General features: G+C 46.2%; 1 protein-coding gene, 1 long non-coding RNA gene and 1 other non-coding gene across 9 annotated transcripts in view; 2 read left to right on the top strand and 1 right to left on the bottom strand.

The window, feature by feature from the left end:
• LOC119453641 (oocyte zinc finger protein XlCOF6) overlaps positions 1-27,878 on the bottom strand; it is a 791,503-nt gene that overhangs the window by 597,152 nt on the left and 166,473 nt on the right. The window lies entirely within an intron of this gene.
• LOC119453653 (uncharacterized) overlaps positions 1-27,878 on the top strand; it is a 415,401-nt gene that overhangs the window by 237,605 nt on the left and 149,918 nt on the right. The window lies entirely within an intron of this gene.
• LOC119453650 (uncharacterized) lies at positions 3,778-10,991 on the top strand. The gene is made up of 3 exons (XR_007467225.1): positions 3,778-3,907; positions 6,408-6,515; positions 10,856-10,991. It is a non-coding gene; the product is annotated as an uncharacterized LOC119453650 (transcript).

The raw sequence follows: 27,878 nt of genomic DNA, 5'->3' as shown, positions 1-27,878 counted from the left end.
ACTTTGGGCGGCCAATGCCATCGTGAAGCAACCAAGCCAAGCGACATGAAAAGGACAAGGAGGTGCTCGGGGAACTACAAAATGGGTTCTGGAAACAAACAAGGTTAGAAAATAATCTATTCTCATTGACGCAGTGTATTGAAATAGCAGAAAAGGAACACATGCCCCTATGAAGTCTATGGCTCGCATTTCTGGATATCAACTTATCAAGGGAGCCTATGACAGTCTAATCCAAAAGTATTTGTGGGACATACTGGTCACTCTAGATGTGGAAGATGGAGTAAGTAATCTATAAAGGTAACAAGGGGCTTACAAAATGGGGGGGAAAAAGGTATCTGAGATACAGCAGAGGGCAGAGGTGCCCTCTTGCACCTTTTATTGCGATAGCAATTATATGGACACTTCAACCGGATTTCTGCCGTCGTCGTCGCCGTCGCCGTGAGGTTCCGTATGATAAAATCTTCGCCGCGCGCCGTATGCCCCAGCGGAAGCGTGCGGGGACGCGCGCTATCACGGAGAGCGAACGCACTCAATCTCCCACGCGCAAGCAAGGAAGCGGAAAGCCAGCGCCGGAGGGAGCAGGGGGGGGCACTTCTCTGCCAACAACCGCGCTCGTCGATCGTCCGAACAGTCTCTTATCTCTCCCACGCGCAAGCAAGGAAGCGGGAAGCCAGCGCCGGAGGGAGCGGGGGGGGGGGGGGGGCGCACTTCTACGCTGCCAACAACCGCGCTCGTCGTTCGTTCGACCGCACCGCCTCTTATCTCCACACGGCTCTGACCTTTATGCGCCGCTCAGTTTCCGTTGAAGCGATAGACCGTACGTACCTTCGCCCGCGCGTTGCGCTGCCAGCGTTTTGACAGTCGTTGGCTGCAGTCATTCAGTGTGATCTATTCATGTTTGTGCGCGCTCACACCACGCTTGTTCATTCAGTTAGTAATAGTCGGGCCACATTTCCAACGCACGCTACACATGCAATGCTGCCCAGATCGGCAGTGCAGCACTACAGGTGTGTCCCTTCGCACGCGCTGCCCACGGTAGCGCTTCTCATCAACACCACCGTTTCACACGCGCCTTCTCATGGTCATCGAGTCTCTCTTCATGTCGGTGTCGCAGTGCAGCACTACAGGTGTGTCCCTTCGCACGCGCTGCCCACGGTAAGCGCTTCTCATCAACACCACGTTTCACACGCGCCTTCTCATGGTCATCGAGTCCTCTTCATGTCGGTCTACTTACGCCGCAGCACACCTGCTTACTTAAGCAGCTCATGTTTACTACAATTCATATTGCTACCAAGGCCGCTCACCTTACTTCCTATGACATTGCTGTGTTGCTATCGCATTCATTGCTTCACCCTAAGGGCGAAACTGTGACATTTTTTTTATTGCGATGGCAATTATATGGACACTTCAACCGGATTTCTGCCGTCGCCGTGAGGTTCCGTATAGATTCCAAGGGCGCGGGACGTGCGCTATCGCGGAGGGCGAACACAAGGCGGAAAGCAAACGCGACCGTCGCGCGAAAGGTTGTGGGGGTATGGGAGGGATGGAGGGAGGCGGGGCGACGCTGTGCTGAGATACCAAAGGCGTATCTTGTAACCGGGCGTTAGGGGAACTTGCCACTCAATCTCCCACGCGAAAGCAAGAAAGTGGGAAGGCAGCGCGGGAATGAGGGGGGGGAGGGGGGCAGCTTCTCCTCTGCACTTTGCTCGGCGGTGGCCGTCGCCCGCACCGTCTCTTATCTCCACACGGCTCTGACCTTTCTATGCGCTCTGACCCCCCCCCCCCCCCCCCCCCCGGTCGGTGCGCCACTGTCTGTGGTAAATAGGGAGATAGCTTAGATTTGAAATTTAGTAAAGAAAAATCGGCAGTCATGATTTTTAATGATAATCAGGGCAGCAAGCATAGGATACAGGAGCTAGGTTACGCTGGAGGTGGTGGATAAGTACAAATATCTTGGAGTGTGGATAAATAATGGGGCTGAGTACCTAATTAATGGAACATGAAAAATATGTAAGAACTAAAGGTAGCAGAAATGCAGCTGTAATGAAAAATAGGGCACTGTGGAATTACAATAGGTACGAAGAGGTGAGAGGGATTTGGAAAGAGGTGATAGCCCCTAGTTTGACTTTCGGCAATGCGGTCCTGTGCATGAGATCAGAGGTTCGAGCAAGGTTGGAAGTTAAGCAGCGAGGGGTAGGTAGACTGGCTCTGGGAGCACACGGAAATACACCAAACCAGGGGGTACAGGGTGACATGGGATGGACGTCATTCGAGGGCAGGGAAGCCAGCAGCAAGATAGAATTTGAGGAGCGATTGAGAGAAATGGCAGAAAAGCGGTGGACAAGGAGAGTTTTCAGTTATTTGTACATGAGGAATGTTAACCCAAAATGGAGGAAGCTGACCAGAAAATTGTCAATCAAATATGGCCTGCAAGAGGTGTGCAAACTAGGAAACAGCGGTTAAGAAAAAGGTTAAAGAAACAGAGAGGGGTTTATGGAAGACAAGGATGCAGACGAAATCAGCACTGGGAACATACAGAACTTTCAAGCAATAAATTGTCAAAGAAAATATCTATGATAATTCTAGGGGAAGCTCTTTGTTGTTTGAAGCCAGGACGGGAGTATTGCGGACTAACCGAGTGAAGTACCGAGGTATAGATACATTGTGCGGTGCGTGTGGAGAAGAGGAAACGGCTGAACCTACAGTGCAAAGCAACCGGGCTGATTTTTTCAGAGCATTGGGGTTTAGGGACAGTGAAGGCAAAATAGTCTTTAGGCGGGTAGAAATAACCAAACGGAGGTTATCTGATTGGTGGCTAAAATCAAGGCAGGGGTGAAATATCACCCACTACAAAGTACAAAATATGTTAATAGTCATGGCTAGGTGGCGTATGCCACCGCCCGATTTAAAGGGTTCAGCCTTATCCATCCATCCATCTATCCGCTTTTTGTCGTCTGCTCTCGCGCGCTGCTCGACGGGATCGCACCGCGCTCCACCGTCGATCTCCGCGGTGGCAAGGGACCTTAGTTACAGTGGCCACTGTAGGTATGGGTGTTCTGTGACTGTAGCACGGTGGCGCGCACTCGTGTCGTGTTCGCCCCAGCCGAACGTGCGCCACCACACGCATGGCGCCCAGACGAACGTGCGACACCGCGCGAGTGCACTGAAAACGGCACGAGTTTGTCAATCAAATATTTGGACTGCAGGAGGGGTGCAAACCAGGAAACAGCGGTTAAGAAAAAGGTTAAGGAAACAGAGAGGGGTCTGTGGAAAACAGGGATGCAGACGAAATCAGCACTGGGAACGTACCGAACTTTCAAGCAAGAAATTGCCAAAGAAAATATCTACGATAATTCTAGGGGAAGTTCTTTGTTGTTTGAAGCCAGGACGGGAGTATTGCGGACTAAGATGTACCGAGTCAAGTGCAAAGGTATAGACACGTTGTGCTGTGCGTGTGGAGAAGAAGAGGAAACGGCTGAACACCTCATACTTTTCTGTAAAGGGCTTAACCCTACAGTGCAAGGCAACGGTATTCTAGCCACTGTAGCAACGGGGCTGATTTTTTCAAAGCATTGGGGTTTAGGGACAGTGAAGGCAAAATAGACTTTAAGCGGGTAGAAATAACCAAACAGAGGTTATCTGATTGGTGGATAAAATCAAGGCAGGGGTGAAATTTCACCCACCACAAAGTACAAAATATGTTAATAGTCATGGCTAGGTGGCGTATGCCACCGCCCGGTTTAAAGGGTTCAGCCTCATCCATCCATCCATCCATCCAGTTCCATCAGCCGAAGGTACCATAAGAGCAGACGACGGCAGCAGGACTTCTCCGGTCACTGTGTCTCGATCGAAACATCGGGTCCCGTTGCCCAGCTGCCGGTGCTACTGCAATGCATCTGGAAAAAAGGTGAGAGTACATCTCGGAGTTTTACACGATTACTTGTTCTTTTGCTGACACTTAATTGTAGGAACAACCGCGTTTGCGAATTCGTGCGGTGTGAAGTGGTCTCGATCATTCAGCTAGCGCGAAACAGTCGCCGCAGTGTCGCAGAGACCGCAGGATAATCTATTCGTGCCTTCGATGAGCACTTCTGCCGTTCCTATGCACTGACCCTAGTTGAAACAATAGAGTGCCACTGTTGGTAATGTGCAACAGGTGTCTGTTTAGTCGCGATGTGTAAAAGGTGCCACCTCAACCCACGCGCCAACACTTGCATACGCACTGAACTGTCAGTGCTGCGAATGCTGTCTCATGGGTCTTTTTTGGAGCGAAAGCTTCATTACGCTACCTCGGGCAACAGTTTTCACTTTGAGAGCTAGCGGTCAAACTACAAGAGAGCATTAAGGCGCTTTTATAGTCCGGCGTTATCGGCACGCGGGCGAGCCTCATCAAACGCCGGGCGCGTCGGAGCGCATTGGCCGCGCATCCAGTTACGTTGGCGGCGCCAGTACGTCGAACCATCGGTCGAACTATAGCCGCTGTTGTTCTCGCCAACGTGACATAACGTGTGCGCACGTTCGCACGTTCACGCTACGTCGGACTATATTTAGGCCTTTACGGAGCCCTGAATTAGGAGACATTGCCGCCGTTGCCCGAGTTGGGCCCGGTTGCGAGTTGCAACCAAGTCTCACTACTTTACTGCTCACTGCAGTGTCTTCATAGGCATAAAAAAAAAAAAAAAATTGAATAAACACTGTATTCATTGCAAACACGTCTGTATATCATTGCGAAACCACACCTCGGCCACAGCTCGACAATGGTCCTAGCCAGGGCAGTGAAGCTTTCGCTATCAACCAGGGTTAACCAAAGCTAAACTACAATTTTTTCTCCACCTTTATTGGATGACTAGAAAAGCTTCTAGAGTACTTACTTTAGTCTAGCTAAGAGCAGACGATGGCAGCTGGACTTCCGGTCACTGTGCTTCGAACGAAACATCGGGCCCCGTTGCCCAGCTGCCGGTGCTATTGCAATATGCATCTGGAAAAAACGTGAGAGTACATCTCGGAGTTTTACACGATTACTTGTTCTTCTGCTGACACCTAATTGTAGGAACAACCGCGTTTGCGAATTCGTGCGGTGGGAAGTGGTCTCGATCATTCAGCTAGCACGAAACAGTCACCGCAGTGTCGCAGAGACCGCAGGATAATCTATTCGTGCCTTCGATGAGCACTTCTGCCGTTCCTATGCACTGACCCTAGTTGAAACAATAGAGTGCCACTGTTGGTAATGTGCAACAGGTGTCTGTTTAGTCGCGATGCAAAAAGGTGCCACCTTGATCTACGTGCCAACACTTGCGTACCCACAGAACTGTCAGTGCTGAAAATGCTGTCTCATGGGGTCATTTTTTCTCCACCTTTATCGGATGATTGTACGTTATGCATCTCCTATGTGGGTGTCACAAGATGGTCGTTCTGTTGTGCTTTAGCAGTGATCACGCGCATGGCTGCATTTCTTTCTCTTCCTCACTGCCTGTGCTGACCACTCCAGCTGAAGCGATCAGCACTTTCCATTTGTTGAACTCGGGTAGTGCCAGTAAATTTCCTTCACTTCAAGCTCTTAGCAACTTCTATGTATCAGCTGTGGAGTTGTGCCATGCTATGTGTACGTGGTGAGCGAGCAGGTAAACAAGCTCACTTCCCTGCTGCTGTCGCTTGCGAGCGCACTGTCAAAGGTGAACATCTGTGAGTGCACAGATCAGCTCATTATAACCACGTACGTTGCTTTCTTTGTTCACATTGTAATGGCGTTTGTGCACACGAAAAATAAGTATAAAAGGAGCTAGGGAAGAGGAGGAGCTTGCTTTTGGTCTGGCAGCCCTGCCCCATTCAGTGCTTTAGCGCCGAGCCTTCTAAATAACCGTCTCCCGCCTTGTAACAATATATTATGTCCGTAACCTTGCATCCGTGATCGACATTGTGAAAAAACTGAGACGGTAGATTACACAGGCATTGCGTGAGGGGGGCGGGGGGGGGGGGGGGGTGGAGGTTGACAGTTTGCCAATGCCATCTAAACGACAATAATTTCAATTTCTGCACGGGAAAAATGCGCTTTTTGCGCAAGTTCGCGAGTGTGCAGACGATTGCACGTCTTACATCTTAGTTGCAGTACTCAAAGGCGCAAGGAAAGAAAAGGAGTTAAACAAAAGGGGGGGGGGGTTACAACCCCCGAACCCCCCCCCCCCCCCCACCGTCGGTGTGCCACTGGTGTGAGCAGCATCAGTTATGTGGTGTTACGTAGCGAGAATGACGTGGTGAAGGGCCCTGGGCTACAAAATAGAAAATAGCATCTAGCATCGAAATACTATTATAGAAATAGTATTTTCTAGCATCGCTAGAAAATCCCCGCCCTGGATGTGTGTACAGTCATCTGTCTAATTTGTTTTTCTGTTCTACTGCTGTCTTTACAGCTTCAGCTGATGTTTGTTGTGCCCATCAAGATCTAGGCTGTCTCTGCATCGTTGACCACAAATAGCCGCAAGTGCTGATTGCTGCTGGTTGACTCAGTCCAGAATCTGGTATGCATATCCATTTGCTCAAGACATGCTGTTGCTTCTAGTAGTACTTGAGCTGCTCCAGAAGGAGGATTGAATTAATGGTGGTTTGAAGGATGTATGACACCCCCTTACCATCGTGCTATGCAGGTGGCATGTTCAGATTTAAACCACTAAGGCTGGATATTTATCTGTTAGAAGTTCCCACAATGGGGCATTAAACGTGCATATAAAATTGTCTAAGCCAAAACACTTATTATATATTGCACTTGATACCTGATGCCATCACAAAAGACCCAGTAGAGCAAGAATCCAGAAAATTTGTTTCCAGCTGTCCCGAGACAATCAATCATAGAAAAATAATTGTGTTGCGAACTACCAACGATTGTCCTCAGCTTTGAGCAATTTCCCTGTGGGACTACTGTTGCTTACCAACATCTTTTAGGTCAGGGCTACTATCAGTTGCCAGTTGCATCCTCAATGTCCGACTCATTGTCATAAGAATGTGTGTATTTGTAACACGCAGTTGCTGTGCCACGAGTAATGATTAAACGGTGGCTCAAGTAAACAGGGAATGTTAATCGGCCAAAACTATTGCTTAAATTGTTTCAACAACATGACAAATAGCTCTGCAGGCCACTTGCTCTGGGCTTTATGTGTAGCAGTGTGGTGTACTCAGCATTTCATTCTGGCATAGATGAAACCTTCTGAAGTGAATATCTTTCTTTGGCTCTTTCAACCGTTTTGACCGTTTTCCTTGTTAGTTGTAGACCTGTGATGGTTGGTGGTTGGACTCTGCAAGATAAACATTCATTCGCTCTCTTTTGATATTTCATTTGCTTGTTCTTTTCTTCGTTCAGCAGCTCGTTTGGGCTAATCCGCACGTAATCCGCATGTAATCGCTTACATTCACCATCATCGTCTATGGTCTCTGCACATTTTTTCTTCACATAAATTCACACTCTTAATTTGCTGAACAAGGCACCAGCAATCTTACCAACAAGAGCGTAGGGCTTGCACTCTTGCTTGCTAACATTGTGGTAACTTCGGAGGTCAAAATACATCTTTGATAATGCTTTCTTTCACCTACGTTATTACAGCAACCCATTTCTCATTCTGTGTTCATAACATGGTGTTTTTATGAATTTTTCAATACAATATCTCATTTTTATTTCAGTTAAATGCCTGAAGTCCCCCATCGCCTTTTGTAAGCAGGGATTATATCAAAATGGGTCCGGCTGATATCAACACAGCACAGGCTAACATTATGTTCCTACGTCATATATATGTTTGTCCCCTTATCCCCTACCACACTCACCATGTCCTGCGATATTTCTTTATATTACTGTGTGTTGTCACTGTTTGTTAAGCTAATTTTTCGTTCATCTAATTGCCTCCATGAAGGATAAGTTATCGTCCCTCCCCATTATCTTGCCGAACGGTCTTGGTCTTCCCATTTTGTACATGAGCTGCAGCATTTGCAATCTTGAATTCTTGCAGCGCTAGCAATCCTGAATGTGGTCATTCCAAATTCTCTTTCCTATTAATTCTACACTTTCACCTCGGTGTCGTAATTCAGTCGTTTACCTCTTTTTGAATTTTAGACTTGTTCACACTCATTCGCCTTGTATACATCATTCCTCACCTTCACTTCAGGTACCTATGAGTAAGTTCCTTTATGCATTCCTTGTCTCTTGTCTTTGTGTGGTTGTTGCTAACAAAAACTAGAGCCCCTTGGTTTTCCCGATTGTTCTTGTTTCCTGACGGCAAAGGTCTAGACTAGTGTGCTACATACAGTACAGTCCACTTTTAACGATACCACATATAATGCTGTATCAATCATAACGATAACTCAAATTTAGAGTTTCAGCTAATGCTTTAGTGCTATCAGAAAAATTAGGCAGATTCCACGCACTGTGGTAATCAATGTATGCAAAGGTTTCTGTGCCGTTTCCTTTGATTGATGGCAAATGTTTAATTTCTTCAACGCTTAGTCCAATACGAGAGTGGTGAGTTGATGTTAAAATATTACCTTGCGTCCACCACTGCCTGTTAGCATAGTACACAGAACACACAGGGAGACGTGCTTCTTGAGGTGGTGTCGTACGCCATTGTTCATAACCTCCAAGAGGGTTGAGCATTGTCATTGCCTCACGTAGCATGTCACATCATGGTAGATGTGTTAAATTATGGGGCTCTATGTGTCAAAACTACAATCAGGTTATGAGGCACACAGTAGAGGCAGACTACTGATTAATTTTGACACGCTGGTATTCTTTAGCGTGCACCTATATCTGAATACACCAACGTATTTGTATTTCACGCTCGTCGATAGCAAATTAGTAGACAGCTTACGAAGTAAGCCGTATAAACTCGCAAACATTCGCTTAACTAAGTTAACAGGCAAGGTGTCACGCGTGCACAGGTAAACATGAACACATCTCGCTCGATGACTGCAGAAACTCGCTGTCGAAACACAGCAGTAGGGTAGTTCTGCAGCAGCAGCAAGTGAATTGATGTTCGTGCTGTCTCTCGCTTCCACGCTAACTAAATGTCGAAAGCACAGCGCACACGAAGCTACCAGCACTGGCTGTACTTTGTCCACATTGCAGATTGCTTTATAAAAGAGACTCACTCGGGCGCGCACTTTTGTCTATGTCGCAGATCTCTGTCAAGATATCGCAACCACGCCGTAAGCAGCAGCCGCCGTAGTACAACTCCTCCCCACTCCCCTCGCCTACCATCCGTGCCTCTTGCGCAACAGAAGACGGCGCGCTGCCGCCCCACCTTACTCCCTCGCACGCGTGAGATTGAGCTGCGATCGTAGGCTGACCCTTGCAAGCTTTCACTTGCACATACAGTGTACAGAGCGCGGCGACAATGTTATTGTGTTTGGACTTTATATGAAATATCACGGCAAAGAAGGCGATGCCAGAAATGCGCTTGGAGTGTCCGTATAATTGCTGTTGCAATAAAATCATATACAAGGACACGTTATGACTGCACAATTAGATACAATGATCAAAGTTACGTGTTATGGATGGTGTTTTCAAAGCAGAATGAGCTTGACATTACCATTGCTAAGTTCCCTTTAAACAAACGATGCTGAGGCAGGGCGCAAGGGTTGCCTATGCGAGTTTGTATCTGCCACCATTTCCGTGCATTGCATCCCACCTGTGCACAGATTATAAAAGCTACGGAGAGCATCGCAACTTGGTGCAGCAGGCCACAAGGGGTGCCAGCTGCATTGCATCCACATCGCTCACGATGGCGCTTCTTCTGCATCCAGAGAGAGAGGGGAAAAAATGGGCTAAAAGTGAAATGTGAAGCGGTGCGGTGGTGTCCGCCTTTCTACAATCTCTCTCTCTCAGTGAGCCTGGAAACTAACCCCCGGGGTTGCTCAGTGGCTATATGGTGTTGGGCTGCTGAGCATGAGGTCGCGGGATTGAATCCCGGCCATGGCGGCCGCATTTTGATGGGGACGAAATGCGAAAACACCCATGTACTTAGATTTAGGTGCACGGTAAAGAACCCCAGGTGGTCCAAAAAGCGGTGGTCCAAAACGGCGTGCCTCATAATCAGATGGTGGTTTTGGCACGTAAAACTCCATTATTTAATTTTTGTGAGCCTGGAAACTATGTGGAAAATTCACCACAGAAGCAGGCCCGAGGCAGCGGACAGCCCAGATTGTAAATGATAGCGCTGACAAAGCACAAAACTGTGTTGCTTGAGACAAAGCTGCAAATTTTGCAAGTCTCAAAGAAGTACGACCTCTAGCATTCGATGATATTGATGATCCTGAAAACTGGGAGTGTCGTGACCCTTTTTCACCACTAACTATTGTTTAAAAAAAGCAGGCTTTGTGCACCAGAGTGAAACCCCCCATGGTAGTGATACCAACATGGTGGAAGCCGCTGACGTAACCGAGCTCTGGAAGCACGTCGCTGTTTTTAGCCTCTATATTGCTACTGACGGTAAAACAGGTGGTGCCTCAATGGAGGAGTTTCCGAGTGCAGGTAGTGCTGCCTTGTTCTGCAAGGAGATCTACTACAAGGCGATCATTGTCGCTACAAACTACGACGGAGTACAAACGACACTAATAGCATTAACATGTATGAAATGAAAAAGTGTCCGAGATATGTTCTGCTGTTGTAAACCGTGCACAGAAAAAGGTTGCTCTGCTTTCAAGTATTCAATGTGGGTGGTCCCTTGTAGCCCTTAAGGAATACTGAACCAAAAGGGTTATCTAGTGTTCCACGGCTATGCATTGTAATCTGCCTCTGCATTTTTTTTTTCATTGATGTGTTTACTTCTTCTTCTCGATGTTGTAATAGCACTGCAATCACTCCACTTATTTTCTGCAGGCCTCACAAATTCAATGAGCCTCGCTGAAAGTATCACTGCCAAAATGGCGTGCAACACCCCTTCCAAAGTTGAGGTTGGCACGCAGTCCAGTTTGCCTCTGGCTGACAAGTCTGTCGGGTGCTCGTTCGAAGCAGGGAGCCTGTCGAGGAGCATGCAGACTATGGAGACTGTGGAACAGTCAAGCACCAGCTCAGGTGGGCAGTGACCGGCGCTTCTCTTACTTTTGCTTGCTTGTGTGAGCTAGTGATAAATGGCGAGCAGGTCGTGCGTACCTTGGCACGACCTACTCAAGTGTGTATGACGTTCATGTGAAAATGAACAGCATTTCACGCATTCATTGGCCAAATATGCCTTGCAAAAACCAAGCACGAGCGTTGAACCAAATGTAACTAGAAACTAACATTGTGTACACTTGGCTGCCTTATTTTTATGCGGCTGTTTATGCTATGTTTTGGTATACCTTCACCTGCTAGCTTGTGTGTTAAAATGCATTGTACTTTGCGAAGGGAGCAGTTTGTACCGTTCCTTGTCAGTTCCAGCAATCATTTGCCACTAATTTGTAATGGCAGAGCACAAGGAGCAGAGTGCATGTCAAATTGTATCACTTCGAACAAAACTGTAACTGATGATTTCATACTTTGTTAAGCCTATAAGGACGGCACTGAGAATATTCCAGGTTGACAAGTAGTTTTCTCAAATGAAGAATGGCGAGATCAATCAGAAAGAAGTCACCATATTTTTTCGCGTATAACCTGCACCAAGAATTGTAAAAATCTCACAGTAAGGTCAAGGATTGGGTGCAGATTACATGAATTTCGATTTCAGGTGTGGCTTCATTGCAGCACAGCGTGCACTGCCACAAAGTCACACTTCAGGGCAAGATTCCCACCTACTCAATCCTTTGTTATCTCCTGGGGAACCCCACCGTCTTTTCACCCCTGTGTGCTAAAGCTTCCTTCTTCATTTTATATTTAGCAGTTAGTGAATAGTGCAAGCAGCTTCGGTAAAGTAAAACTTGGATCACGATAAAGTGTGCTCAATGGCTCAACAGCATGAGCTCCGAAAATGGTGGAACAGAGTCACTGGGTAAAGATACGACATGGACAGGTTGTTTATCCCAAAATGGATGCTGTTTTTGTAAACACCTGAGGGATGTATGCAGTTATTGTCATTGGTTATGCATGCATACTTTTTTTTTCATTCTAGGCTGTTCTGAAACATGGTGCGGGTTATATGTTTTGGCAGGTGATATGGGGGAAAATATTGTATTTCCTAGCCAGCACTTTACAATCTGAACTTACGAGAACTTTGCCCAAGTTCAGCGTGTGATGAAGAAACCCACTGATGAAGTCCCATATGAGATAAAATCATCGTGCCTGCGAATCATAACAAGTTTTGCAAGTTCTAAAAATGGCCTCCGGGCTTCTTATGCTCATTGAGGATCAGAGAGCAAGCTGGGTAAAAACATTTTTAAACTGTTCTCTAAGGATTGTAGAAATCCGTGAAAGTCTTCATACACTTCACATTGTCTCGCTCTGTAATGTTTTATCATTTTGGAAAATAATTTTTATAGGAGGACTTCACAAACAGCATTCAAATGCATTCATGACGCATTCAAATGCAGATATGAAAAGAAAGCTTTTCATTAAATTTAGCATCTGTGTCCTTTTCTGGCATTTCAATATAACTTTTACTTTTGTTTTATTTGTGCAGTATCGAGGCCTATTTCTCCATCAACTGTCACATGTGAGAACTCAAAGCAAGGATGTCTCCACCGATGTCATCTCTGTGAATATCAGACTGATAAACTGTTTCGTCTGGAAGCACATGCCAGCGTCCATACTGGCGAGAAGCCATATCAATGCCCTTTATGCCCTCAGAGCTTCTCCCAAAAGAAACACCTTAAAGAGCACCTGCGCACCCACACAGGCGAGAAACCATTTGAGTGCCCTTCATGCCCTCTGAGCTTCTCAAAAAGCTACACCCTAAACGTTCACCTGCGCACCCACACGGGTGAGAAGCCATTTCAGTGCCCTTCATGCCCTCAGAGCTTCTCTCAGAAGGCCAACCTGAAAGAGCACCTGCGCACCCACATAGGAGAGAAGCCATATCAGTGCCCTTCTTGCTCACGGAGCTTCTCACAAAAGGGCAACCTCCTGAGACACCTGTGCACCCACACAGGTGAGAAGCCATTTCAGTGCCCTTCATGCCTTCAGGGCTTCTCACAAAAAATCCACCTGAAAGCCCACCTCCGCACCCACACAGGCGAGAAGCCATTTCAGTGTCCTTCATGCTTTCAGAACTTCTCAAGAAAGACCCGCCTGAAAGAGCACTTGTGCACCCACACTGGCGAGAAGTCATTTCAGTGCCCTTGATGCTCTCAGAGCTTATCACAAAAGGCCAACCTGATGAAACACCTGTGCACACACACAGGCAAGAAGCCATTTCAATGCCCTTCATGCCCTCAGAGCTTCTCAGTGAAGGCCAGCCTGAAAGATCACCTGCGCACCCACACAGGCGAGAAACCACTTGAGTGCCCTTCCTGCCCTCAGTGCTTCTCATTGAAGAGTGACCTGAAGAGACACCAGCGCACTCGTACAGGTAACCGGCCATACAGTTGCACCGTCTGCTCTGTGGCCTTTATGCAGTCTAATTACTTGAGCAGACATAAGAGAGAATATCACTGTGATACCGTGGGTAGGTCAACATACATGTTGAACTAGTGTCTGAATATAAAAATATACAGACGTGTAGGATGTTGAATAATGTTCTACTGCACCAGGTAGCACATGTGTCTCCATGTGCTTTAAGGGGCCCTGGAACATTTTTTTCGTGTCGCCACACTTGCTGTAAATCTTTTCTCAGCACCTTATTGAATGTCCAGTTTTCTTCGCCTGCTTGGTCTCACTACACTTGCAATGCGTCGCCATCTTGAATGCCGGAAATTCCTTTACACTTTAATCAATTCTCCCCACTTCGATACTCTAGATAACTATGTTACTTTTACAGACCTTTATCTATGAGGAGCTACCACATCCTTAACATTTCAACCTTTTTCGCTCGCACTGACTTCTTCAAATATAGCTTTTTTCTACCAACGATTGAAGCCTGGAACTCGTTGCCGGGAAGCATCCGTTCACTACCATTGAAAGAATTCTTGGAAGCCTGTTCATGTTCATGAATGTTCATATGTTTGTTCATCCCACTCCTGCAATAGCCTCATTGAGGCTGCAGTATGAATAAAAAAAAATTACGCAAATGAAATTATGAAAACTGACCCACACAAAGCTGTTTAAGTTGAGAAAAAATTCTACTTACAGTTAAACTTCAATATTGTCACGTGCAACAGAAGGCCTTCAGAGCAAGAAGTACTGCAGCGGCAGAGACGAGCACTAGCTAGGAAGATGGCTGACTCCAAAAACAAAAAACCTCTTCTTCTTCTCTCCTTGCCTGAATACTGGCTCGCGTTCGCCGCAGCTCGTGACCTGGTGGCATTTTCCCCCTGTGAAAAAAAAAGGGCATCGTCCCAATGCTAGCGCTAGTCGACGTATGTAGAGGGAAAGACAAAAGAGGGAACGAACATAAAGTATGCACAAGTGGGGGGTGAGGGAGAGAAAAATAAAGTAAGTCAATAAAGTTTAGACGCTGTCGCACTATCGCGCGAAATAAGGTTTGAGTCGTACAACGTGCACAATCTCCGAGTGGTGCCTTCAACGCTGGGGCGATATGGCACTATCCGGGAGAACCTCGTAGTTCACGTCACTAACGCGACGCAGCACTTTGCAGGGTCCAAAGTTGCGACTGAGCAGTTTCTCTGACAACCCCTGGCGGCGCACCGGTGTTCACACCCAAACTTGATCGCCCGGGTGGTATTCCACTTGGCGATGGCGAAAATTGTAGCGGCGGGCATCTACACTCTGCTGTTGCGTGATGTGTAGGCGTGCCAATCGGCGAGCTTCTTCGGCGTACTGCGTAAATTGCTCAGCGTCAGGGGTGAGCAACGTGTCGTAATCGTGTGGAAGCATCGCATCCAGCATGGTCTGAACCTCGCGTCCATAGACAAGACGAAACGGCGTGAATCGCGTTGTCTCCTGGATGGCAGAGTTGTACGCAAATGTTACATACGGTAGAACCTGATCCCACATCTTGTGTTGTACATCGGCGTACATGGATAACATGTCGGCGATGGTTTTGTTCAATCGTTCCGTCAACCCGTTGGTCTGCGGATGATATGCAGTGGTCTTGCGATGGCTCGTGTAGCTTAGCTTGAATACGTCATCAATCAGCTGCGCCGTGAAAGCTGTGTGTCTGTCAGTGATCACGTAAGGCGGGGCTCCATGTCGAAGAACGATCTGGTCTATAAAGAACTGGGCAATATCGGCAGCCGTAGCGCATTGTATACCCCTTGTCTCGGCGTATCTGGTTAAGTAGTCTGTGGCGACTACGATCCACTTGTTCCCGGCTGATGATAGTGGATAAGGCCCGAGTAAATCCATTCCTATTTGATCGAATGGTGAATGATTGAATGAATGGTGAATACAGGACACCACTTCGAAGGCAGAAGGACGAGAGACTGCGAGAAAGGCGTCGAGGTATGGGAGAGTTGCGTCCTTCGAGGTTTTCGATGATTGCGCGGATTTCGGCATCCTCGCATTGTCGTGCAGTCAAGTCCGTTGCGGTGAGGGCCCAAAGCAATCCGCTGTCATCCTCAGCGGCCGGATCACAAACATCGGTGGGTGCACGCGACAACGCATCCGCATCTTCGTGCTTGCGGCCTGATCTGTATACGATGGTCAGATCGAATTCTTGCAGACGAAGGCTCCATCGTGCGAGTCGCCCAGCGGGGTCCCGTATATTGGTCAACCAGCACAATGAATGGTGGTCGGTCACTACTTTGAAGGGGCGACCGTAGAGGCAAGGCCGAAACTTCATGGTCATCCATACCACTGCGAGGCACTCTTTCTCTGAGGTGGAATAGTTTGCTTCTGCGCGTGAAAGAGTACGGCTGGCGTAAGCTATCACACGCTCTGTGCCCTCTTGGTGTTGGACCAGGATGGCGCCCAGACCCACGTTGCTGGCATCGGTATGGACTTCAGTATCAGCGTCCTCGTCAAAGTGAGCAAGAACTGGTGGTGTCTGCAAATGCTCCCGCAGCTCGGTGAAAGCCGCGTCCTGCTCTTCATTGCAGACAAATGGTACATCTTTTCATGTGAGGCGAGTCAGAGGTTCGGCAATCCTAGAAAAATTGTTGATGAAGCGGCGATAGTATGCGCAGAGCCCCAGAGAGCGACGGACTGCTTTCTTGTCACAGGGAACAGGAAACGAGGCTACGGCGGTGGTCTTGTCAGGGTCAGGCCAAACGCCATCTGCACTCACAACATGGCCGAGAAACTTAAGTTCTTTATACCTGAAGTGGCATTTCTCTGGCTTCAGCGTGAGGTTAGCGATGTGGAGAGCGTCCAGCACAGTCTTCAAACAATTCAGGTGTTCCTCAAAGGTTGCCGAAAATACGACGACATCATTAAGATAAACGAGGCAAGTATGCCAATATAATAAAGCCGGTAAAATCAGGCAATTTGATTTGTTATGTTGTGACTTTTAAATATAGAAACAGTATTCAATATTTATTTAGATCTGAAAAATCACTGCTTGTACACCCCTACAATATGAGTATGTTCATTGTAATGCGTATTACACTTCAGATGTTTGATGTGCTTTCGAAGTTCTATGTTATTTTTTTTTAGTACTGTATTTCTCGGTCATTAAGTCACGCCCCCCCTACATAACGGCAGCTTTTCGAGAAAAAAAATGTATATATGTTGCACCGGTGTATAAGACGCACCTGTTCACTGAGTAAGCGATTTTAAAAAATGGAGAGGGATGTTTCACTTCGTGAACACGGGTCACTCACAAGCATATGGGTGCCATTCTTATATAATTACGATAGCAATGATATGTACACTCCTGGTGTATTTCTGCCGTCGTGGTCGCTGTAGTGTTCCGTACAAAGTCCAAGGGCGATAAAATTGTCCACTAGTTACTTCCAGATATAGCACAAATAAGAACACTCACACACGAAATAGACATGACAGACGTGGACAAGTGCTACTACCAACTGTTTATTACAATCGACACAGCCTCCGATTTATAAAGTGAACCACGTACACAAGTGTCACGGCCCCTTCCCCATGTGAAGGTGATAAGAACAAATCTAAAAAGGTGAACAATATCACTATCTGTTTCGAACAAAAGAGCTCAAGAAGTCGAGTTCAGCACTGTGCAACACATAAGATGCTTCACTTACACATATAGCTGAATTCTTGTGTATAAAGACTGCTTTTAAAGCCACTCTAGCCGTGTGCTTTGCAGATTTGCCTGAGATGGTGGTTTCATGAAATGCCTGGATGCTGCAGGTCCGTAAGCCGTGCCCGCATACAATGCAGCATAGCTTCGAAAATCAGATTTATCACCTATTGGCAGCGGGATTTCCTGAGTTGCTTCTTGGTGCGGTGGCCGAATCTCTCCTGCAGAAAGTGAAGAACAAAGCTGGTGCGAAAAGCGCTGAGACCCAGCGACAGACAGCGAGACTCTTAGGCACGCCTTATATGCATAAGGCCTCGCACAACCTGAACAAGGTCGCGAACAGGCATCGTACTCCTGTGGTCTTCACGGCTCCTAATAAGCTGTCTAGGCTCTGCTGTCTAGGCAGCAGGAAAGGACGGAATGGGGAGCACCAATCATGGTGCATGCAAATTGGGAGTCTATGTCGCTGTGCGGACTGCAGGAGCAGGTGCTTACCTCAAGAGACTGCTTCTCAATGCAATTTAGCAGGCCCCCCCAAATCCGAGAAATTTAACACAGCGATCACGACCAAGTGTCTGCAACCAGATTCTGCAATCAATCACTTCAGTGTAGCTTGCACAATAACCCAGGCTATTGAGCAAGAAGAGCAATCCTGAACGAGACTAGGAATTAAATATGGTAATGAGAAAGCTTGCATTCAAGAAAGAAGCCACTCTCCTCTGCAAGCAGTGAAAGCCGAAAACATTAAGTGAAATGTTTCATAGCAGACGGTGCAAAAGGACGATAAAAAGTCCAAGCCGAGTATAACATCATAAGGGCATTGTTCGTTAGGTGCCCCGCAATGCCAATGTGAGCAGTGCACATACCAAGCACGGTAGGCGTTACGCCATCAGCGACGCGGAGGGTGCGTGATGCAGCGGGTGTGAGGACTTGGTTCAGGCGTCGGCGCAAGGGGGCACTCATCACGAATCTAAGCGCACCAGTGTCAATGAGCGCTGGGACACTGACTCCATCGACTACAACGTCCGTCAAGTTTTGTTTGGTCGGCAAAGTGATGAGAGGGCTTTGCGGTCGAGTCGTCAATGCAGCGTCGCCTCCGGGAGCTGCATCGCTTAGTTTTCCAGAGACTGGTGTCGGAGCTGCATTGTGGACGGCGCGCGACGAGCCTGCGGTGATGGGTACAATGGTTGACGAGCTGGTGGCGAACAGGACTGATGATGTCGGAATGACAACGAGGGACCGTTCCAAGCGGCTCGAGCATCATTGTTTTGCTGTTGCGGTTCCAATGGAGGCTGGTAACGACACTGGCTCTGTTTGGGGTGATAACTTCTGAATGGCGGTCGTCGAGGGGAGGAGACAGTACGGTTGTTACAATGGCGAGCAACGTGACCGATACGCTGGCTGGCAAAACAGATTGGCCGATTGTCTGCGGTTCGCCACCTGGCTGGATTTCGGTAGCGTGCAGGATACTGCTGACCACTCGATTGACAAGAAGCATGAGACGGCTGTGAAGCAGCAACAGTGCATACAGAATGAACTCCAAGATTAGCGAGCTTTCGCGGACTGTTGCCTGCACTAATGGTGCTGTAGGCAAGTTGTTCGGCTCACTGGGTCGGGAAAAAAAGGCCTGCAGGAGCCATGGCTTCCTGTTCTCGCCGACCTATCCCCGTCAGGTCATCTGATGATGATGGTTGCTGCATTCCTAGCGTGTCCTCACAAGAGGATGTTGCAGCTGTGTTCAGCAGACGTGCGAATGGGGTTGCAATGCAGCGGCTTTTGGCCTGCTCAAAGCACTCAATTTCAGTGCTCAATTTTTGCATATGAGCAGGCTGAAACATCTTCAGCGATCCTCTTCAGTACCTGCCCAACCTTGTGTAGACGTGTAGCATGTTGCATAGTGTTCTACTGCATCAGGTAACACAAATGATGTCATCTGCTTTCTGTGTTTTGTGAATTTTCTTTTCATTTTTTTTTTCAGTATCGTCTTTTGCTACTTATGAAGTTTTTCCGTTCGACCCATTCATGTATTTGTTGCCTTTAGGCTCTGGTATACATGGTTCATCCTGGAGGCTCTTTTGATCTTATTCTATGCGCACCATATTTTTACAGATGTGTAATTTTTTGGAGCAATTGTAATAGTTCAATAAGTTCGCTTTCTACTGTCTGTTTCATCAGAATACCAAATAAATGCCTGTGTTTAATGAATATTCGTTGTCTGTTCTTAGTATTTTAGTACTTGAATGGCAGCATGCAATGTAGTGGTGTTAGCATTTTGTTGTATCGGGGCTGTTAGAGAATTTGAGGGATGGCAATTGGAAGTTCATTATTAGCACAGAAGGCACTTGTTATAATATACATGAGTCATTTAAATTTTTAGTCAAGTCCCCCATCGCCAATTCATTCCTACTTTTATTTAAAGTAATGTATCAGAATTTCTGTAAGCACTAGTGTGACATACATCTGTTGAAATGTTTGTATTAAATGTACACTTTGAATCGCACATAGAATAACACCTGCACTGTATAACACATTTGTGCACTGAAGGCAAAGAATTGGGTCAATCCTGTTTTCTGACATTTGTAAAGATTCTGAACTGCAGTTGTGCCAGTCTCTCATAAGAAATTTCCTCAATTGTGCACAGGACATATTTTTAAGATAAAAAATTTTAAGAATTAACTGTTTTGATTCAGGTTTTTGAATATTTGATGCTTTTGAATAGACACTTCGTAAATGCAAATATTTTCTAATAGCCTTCAACCACTTAAAACTTTAATTCTGCACAAATAAACCTCAAATAGAAGCAGAAGTGCGATAAATTTCACCCCTGTGGCCATAGTATAGGCATAAAATATGAGAACATGCGTAGCAGAGGCTGTATACGTCGCTCAGGGAGCTAGACGTCCCTGCTATACAGCAATCATTTGTGCTCTCCGAAGAGCCCTTTGTGTGCGAGCGAATTCCTCATTTGTTCCATATGCTGCATTTGTGCTTTTAGTAAACAGTGCTTCATAACTAGCAACGGAATGACAGGAAATTGTCAATGTTATGAGCACCAGGACGTGCACACTGTTTTATACATATTGTTATGTTGATAATAGCTGTTCAATTTTCTAAAACTATTTGAAACGTATTCTACATTTGACTTGTTTCACTCCTGGCACTATTCGATCCGTCTTCCATTCAGTCTGAAAAATTGCTTATGCACACCACTAGCTTAGTTTTATATTGGGCAGCAGTGCACCTACATGTAATAAATAAACATGGGAGACGTTTTTCTTTTTGGCAAGTTTCACTCCTAAGGATTACCTTCACATCCACTCAGCCATTTTGGTGACTCCTTCAGACTTTGGCATGTTACAGCCACATGAAGAGGCATCTGCACCAACACAAGCGCAAGGGACCATTTCAGTACAGGTTCTTCTTTCAAAGCTTCTTTGTGACTTGCGAACTCAAATAGTCATTGTCTCTAAGCTATGTAGGTGTCTATGTATTAAGTAAAATCTGAACTAGGAATATGCATACCTGTGCAGTATGCTGCATGGCATTCTGTTGCACAAGCATTGCCGTATGCTCGGATATGTTGAGCTGCCAAGGTAATTCATAGCATATTCCAACATACTGTGAGAAGCTGTTTCATTGTGTTTTAAAATTGTAATGAAACAATTTGAGAACACTGATATGACGTGACAGGACAATGACAACACCACGATACCAAAGTGACGTATGGTACCAGTTATGTAGGCACACGTTGTGGAAATAAGTATATTATCAACAAGCTCTTTAGATATATTGAATATAGTGGAGGCCAGCTGTGTTGAAGGCTGCAGAGACATTTCTGGTAGTCAGCTTACAGCACATATATTTCAGTGGTCATGGCCGTATGATATTCCTTGATGTAACGGCTCATCAAGGAAGTACATACTTGTTTATTCACTATCGCTACAAAAGACTCCTGTGTACTGTAAAATACGCATTAGCGATAAATTGTGAATGTTGTACGTCTCACTAGGATATGTTGTTCTCCAAGCTGCCTAATTGAACATCCTTGTGCATGAAAAAAGGTTTACATGTGCACAAGAAACGGTAATTGCGTAACGTTTTCCTGATTTGTTAATGTCCTGAATTGTTGGGAAGTTCTGTTTGGTTAAGTAGAACCAATATGTGGATACCTTGTTGAAGTTAAGATATGTTTGCGAGACGTTTAGAACATAAGCAGTGGGAATGCACTCGTGAATGAACCTACTTATATGTTTTGTTGGAATCTTCTCATTCTGCCATGAGTGATCCTCTTGTCTACAAGTGTGTCAAAGCAAAATAACATTACCAATAGACCGATCCAACCGACCGATCTGCGCATGCGCCGGTTTACCGGAAGTAGCACTGCCACCATCTTGGTTGTAGTCAACTGGTCAACCCTACCACCGCAGTCCGCGCTCGTTGAGTACTGCGCACGAGCTTCCCAGACATCTCTGCGACTCCACCACCGAGAAACATTCGTCATGTATTTTAAGAAATTACATCGGCCGTTCATTACAGCATGCGAGACAAACGTTGAAAAGTGCCTGCTGCTCTTTCATTTCGGTTGTTATCCGCTGATTACGCGTTGAGCATCGTATTTGTTCGCGCTTTGTATGCATTACATGCTGATGTACGCGGTCGTTTTGCGCTACTATTTTTGCACACGTGCATCTCGGTAACTGCAACGTTATGTTTGCTTAGCGACGGACATAATATGATTTGTATACCTGTTGGAGACAGGTTTGTAATGCGGCGCCGAAACTTTCGTGCCCTAATGATGCTTACCTACATGAGTTTCACGCACGACTTGCAGACTTCGGTAACAGCGATATCTAGAAGTTCTTAAGTAAGCTAGGTGGCATATTTATCATAAAAACGCCAATAGCCCATCATCGCCAAGTCATCGATAGCCAATCAATAGCTAATCGATCAATAATGAATAAATTCCAGAAAATTCTGGGGATGACTTTGTAGTGCTTAGCCTAGCCCAAATACGTAGTTAATACCTTGCGATAGCCAATCGATCTATCAATAAATTCCGGAAAATTTTGGGCATGACCTGGCAGTGCTTAGCCTAGCCCAAATACGTGGCCAATACTTTACAATGGAAAATCAATAGCGAATCGATAATCGATCAATAATCAATATATTCCGGAAAATACTGGGGATGACTTGGTAGTTCTTAGCCTAGCCCAAATACGTGGCCGATACCTTGCGATAGCCAATGAAGGCTAATCGATAATCGATCAATAATAAATCAATTTTGGGAAATCTAAGTAGAAGGGTGTTTTCTCATTTTGCCCCCATCAAATGCGGCCGCTATTCGTCCCCGTGTTTCTTCTCGCGCTCTGAAGGAAGGAAGGGAAGGAAGCAAGAGAAAGGCAAAAGGCAGGGAGGTTAACCAGAATAACGTCCGGTTGGCTACCCTACACCGGGGGAATGGGAAGAGGGAACACAAAGATGACAGGGAGAGAGAGGAGGGAAGGAAAGAAGGGAAATGAGCGGTTAGTTCGCTGACGCGTATATTAGTGCACTAATAGTCACAGACGTTGACACAAGCCCGTCGTCCTCAAGAAGCACAAAAGTGCCTTCACCGCTTTATGGGCCGACGCGCGATGGGGGCAGTGTTCCAGCAGCACCTGCACGGAAAGGGCTCTCTGTATTAGCAGTACCACCTATTAATCTGTTGGATCCACGTCTCTCGAAGCTTTCGCTCTTTAGAAAACACATAGAATCTGAAGCCTTTATCCCTTGTGTGGTTGTTGTAGCAACCAGGAACGCAGCAGGTCAATCCACCCATCGCACGATGGCTCTACACGAACCACAAAAATTGCCAAAAATCGTTCGGAAACAGGAAGCACAGGCACTCCGGGTGGCTGGAGCGGCCGGATGACTACAAGTACCAGCATGCACCGTGGCAGCGGTGGCATCGTGAAACTGGCTGGTGGGATCGGTCTATTCTGGGTATACATCAGTAGCGCACCCAGGATATCTGCCAGGGTGGGGGGGGGGGGTCGACAGTTTGCCAATACCATCTAAACAGCACTAATTTCAATTTCTTCACGGGAAATTGTCAAAAAATACGCTTTTTGCGTACTCGCAGACGATTACGCCTCTCACATCTTAGTTGCAGTACTCAAAGGCGCACGGAAAGAAAAGGGGTTATAGAAAAGGGTGGGTTAACTCGGCCTCAGGGGGGGGGGTTACAGTCCCCGAAACCCTCACCCGTCGGTGCGCCACTGCTCCCCAGTAATCACTAGTTTGTACAGTGGACTTTTACGAGTTGCGAAGCTCATTTAGGTCTGGATAGTGCTACTAAGCTTAGATATTTAGGAGGATATACCTAAGCTTTGCTGCCAATGGATTACCAGAAGCTTAGATTGGTATGCTGTCATATTGGGATAATTTACTAGCGATTCTTTTATGCACATGCATGGTAGAGGAGCCCCACACACTGCACCAGCTACTGTCATTGACCCCCAATTGACCCACGCCATGTGCCGAAAGAGACGTAAACCACGACAAAAAAAGTCCTTGGCGCGGCAGCCTCGGTCAGACACCTAGTCTATTCTTCCAATGTGGCTCAAACGGACCCATAAGAAAGAAGGCTCCTAGCAGGAGTACACCTATTATATCCAACAGGCAGTAAAAATGCGATTCAATAACAATTGAATTCTGGGGTTTTATTTGACAAAACCACCATCTGATTATGAGACACGCTGTAGTTGTAGACTCGGCAATAATCTTTACCAATCGGGGATCTTCAATGTGCACCCAATGTACAGCACATGAGCATTTTCACATTTCGCCCCCATGAGAATGTGGTTGCCAGGGCCGAGATTTGACCCCACGACGTCGTGCTTAGCGGTGCAACGCCATAGCCACTAAGCCAGCACGGTGATAAATGCGAGATGGATACAAAAGACAACATCTTATCATGCCCCCAGAAAAAATACGGAAGAAACCAGTTTCACAGATGAATAAATATTCACAACCGTATAGCCTCTAAAAAAAGTGATCCCACATTCTTCAAATGCTACATAGTGGGGATGAGAATACAGCATTCTTCGTCTACTAGAAATAAACAAAGCAGGCAGAGAAAGTGGAGAACAAAAGTGTTGTCAAGGGTAAACATCTTGCGCCAGCCACATAGCACAACATTAAGTGCACAGCCTTTTTTAAAAGTAAGAGCCAATATGTAACTGATGGCCACTGAATACAAAATGTCTAGTCAGCTTCCTGCTGTGTTTGTCAAAGCGTCAATATGCACTCATCACAGCATTCCAGCACTGAGAACTCCTCAATTACAAAGCAGCAATCGTGCTCCTATTGGCTTCATTTCTCTTGACAAAGGCTGTACATGCAAAAACTTGAGAAACTTTGCACAGTATGATTATTGTGACTCAATAAAGTTCCATCATGCTACAACAATGTCATCACACAATCCACAGCGAGAAAGAAAAGGAGGATTAGATACCATGACGGTATGGATCTGCTGTTTTTCAGCCTGAGAGTATCTGAATTCATTTAATTATATACAACAGGACAACAGTATTCTGGTGTTGAAGAACAGGAGAATCATTACAAAACCTGCAGAAAAAGTGACACAGAAGAGAAAGTTCACTTTCCGCAAAAAGCAGGGCAAAAATTGGAACACCTTGGTTAAGCTGTCTAAGTGACAAGCCAATAAAATTCCGTAGGTAAAAAATGAGTAGAAGAAACATTACAGGTATAATCCAGAATGAAGTCTGGAATAAGCATTGCTACTGTAGTGGAGAATATTATCGATATTTGGAGATGCAGAGTGTGCTGCTCATGAAAGAAGAAGAGGGCGATTGAGACGCTCGAGGCTTCCGCTGTTTCTTGCCATTGTCGGTTAAATTATTGCGATTGTGTCTGTTTTATAAAAGGACTACCAATTCCAGATGCCCCATTAGACCAAGAACAAAGTTCCACACGGTACTGAAGCAGAGGACCGTGATCCTAATTGATTTTTTCTTCTCAATTCGGCTCCACTAGGCTGAATCTTATAGCAAGATGCAATCAGACGGATTATACTTTGTAATTTAAGAGGGGAAAAAAAAGGACAAGAACATAGTCAACCTGAAGTGATAAATGAGTGTTTCAAGGGGTCTTATTTAGAAGATACGCTATTGACAAACATGAGACAAAAATGTTGATTACTTCCGACGTTCAAAATATTGTGAGCGACAAAGAAGTGGCTGCCGCAGAGAAAAGGATGTTGTTTAACAAGATGATAAAATAGGTTCTTCTCCAAGCTAGTGCAGCCATGTTACTTAAAGGGCTTGAGACGCCAAATTTTGAGGCTATAAAAAGCTTGCTGTAGGCTTCCTCTGTATGCAAGGACACTCAACATGAAATGCTGAACATAGCAAACGTTTAAAATATATTTTAGTTCGCTTCCAAAGCACCTAGCTAGATGGGAACCTAGCTAGTCCTGGCTTTTGGGCTAGGCTCAGCACTACCAAGTCATCCCCAGCATTTTCCGGAATTTATTGTTTATTGATCAATTATCGATTAGCTATTGATTGGTTATCGCAAAGTGATGCGAGGCGCGGCTGTGCGCAGCGACGTCATCGCTAGGTGAGTTTTTGCGAACACTACGCAGGGAAGCAAAAAGCTTAAACTGCTTTGTGTAACACGCTGTTAAAAATTTATAGATGCGTGCACTCAGTTCCTGAAAGTGCAAGGGGCTGACAGCTGACAGCTCTTCTAAGATGGTCCAGAACGGGTTACCAAACATCTCTCTTCGTGTGCATTTTTTTTTTTCCCCCCGGTTGGTTCGACAGATACGAGGGAAGGTTCGGGAACACTTTCGGCACCGCACCCTCGGCAAGTGCCCACTTGTCTCGTGGCACCTCAACCGTCTGTCCATTGATAATTTGCACAAACACTTTAAATGTCCTGCTCATGAAAGTGTAAATCTCACACCATGGATTTCGCAGAGAGTTCCCGGTCGGCAGGAGGAATCGCTCTGTTCAATGCCGAGCGAAGTGTCTCATTGCTGGGAGCACACAAGAAGTGGCACCACAGAATGGCATGCCGAACTGTCGACATCGTTCGATAGCTGCTTTTTGCAGTCAGGAACGCAGCACGTCGGCATCGTCTGCTAATACCCTTAACGCGGCGAAGGCTACAGTTTCGCGGATGACATGCTTCCTGAAATCCGCCATCAACAACCAACCACAGAATACACCAACGCTGCACCGTGTGTTTCATCCGGCCAGTTCAACGGGCCAGTTTCCATAGCCGGCGAGTGGGGAAGTGAAGCTGGGTGCGAGGCAGCACCATGAAGGCGCGGGCGGGTGGCGGTTGCGCGCAATGCCGCCGAGTTTTACAACGTTGGGTTTGGCATACCTCCTTACCAGACACGTGAACCAGGATGCGCTTGAAAACACCTTTGCAATAATTACCATCAAAATCTGGAACGAACAGCAACTCGTCTTGCCGGCAGTTTCAGGTGGCATTTAGACATCTTTTAGTTAGCAACATCTTCAAACTGTGGGAAAGCAGCAACTGTGCTGATGACATATCTAGTCTTCTGGCCACTCTCCCAGCTTGTTATTCTAAATTTGCTCCTTCTCTCTGTACACCTAACACATCTTTGCCAGTTGCAGTAGAAGCTCTTATCCATCTCCAATGGTGGAGCAAAACATTGTCTATTTTGTGGGCTGGCTTGCGTATAAGTTTATGAATGGCCACAGGTGTGCTACAGGGTCGCATAAGTGTGAGTTGAGGAAAGAGAACGCAGCCTTTACCGATCAAAGCCAAGTTCTCTTGTACTCGAGCGTGAAAAAACCTGGAGAAGGTGACTTTCGGAGCCTGTCAGTTCCTACACGCTCCTTTGTAGCATTCATCAATGCTTGCGAGCAGCTTTGTGTCGCATCTGCCTCCTATATTGTGGGAAAAGAACATGTAGGGCATGATCTGTGCTTGTTGCTTCATGCCAAGGTAGAAAAATCGCTAACTGTGTGTGGTGATGATGTTCATGATGGTTTGTTTAACGTTCGTCAAGGTGAGGCTGCATTGGCTTGCGTGCAGGAAATATCTTCAACTCCACAGTGAAACCACTAAACGGAAAGCTACGAAGCAAGCACTGAGGCTACGCACTTGAGAGAGAGAGAGAGAGAACTTTAATGAAAAGAATGGCTCAATGGCCTAAGCAGGGGTAAGGGTCAATGGCGGGGTTCACAAGGAAAAAAAAACACACAAAAAACAAGAAAACACTTGAAAAGGATGCAATTCCCGAGCTACCGGCTGAATGTTTTGTGAAGTTGCAAGCTATATTCCAGTGTGTGCAACAGATCTGTTTAGGCTGGTTTAAGGGCTGCAAATGGTTTTCATGGTTCACAGCCTGGCTATGTTCCATTTTTTTTTTCTTGTGTATTTTGCTTTGCTAGGATGTGACATGGTTGCTTACAGGGGCAATGGTTTAACAATGCAGCCTCTTTCATGCTTCATTCCACTATGTCACTCTTTTACGGTACTTTTACGCAATGTACAGCCTTTTGAAGTGTCCCCTATGTACTTGTGCACTACTGTCGTATAAAACTATATTCTGATAAATCGAATTCCTCTCAAAGGAGACCCTCCTGGCAATGGATTCGACTGGCTTCCATGATGTTGGGGTCAATCTTTCCACCTTCCCGCCCCATGCCGTTTCGTGCTGACAGGTATAGC

Source organism: Dermacentor silvarum, chromosome 5 (assembly GCF_013339745.2).
Source record: "Dermacentor silvarum isolate Dsil-2018 chromosome 5, BIME_Dsil_1.4, whole genome shotgun sequence".
Classification (NCBI taxonomy): domain Eukaryota; kingdom Metazoa; phylum Arthropoda; class Arachnida; order Ixodida; family Ixodidae; genus Dermacentor; species Dermacentor silvarum.
This window is presented reverse-complemented; position numbering and strand designations above follow the sequence as displayed.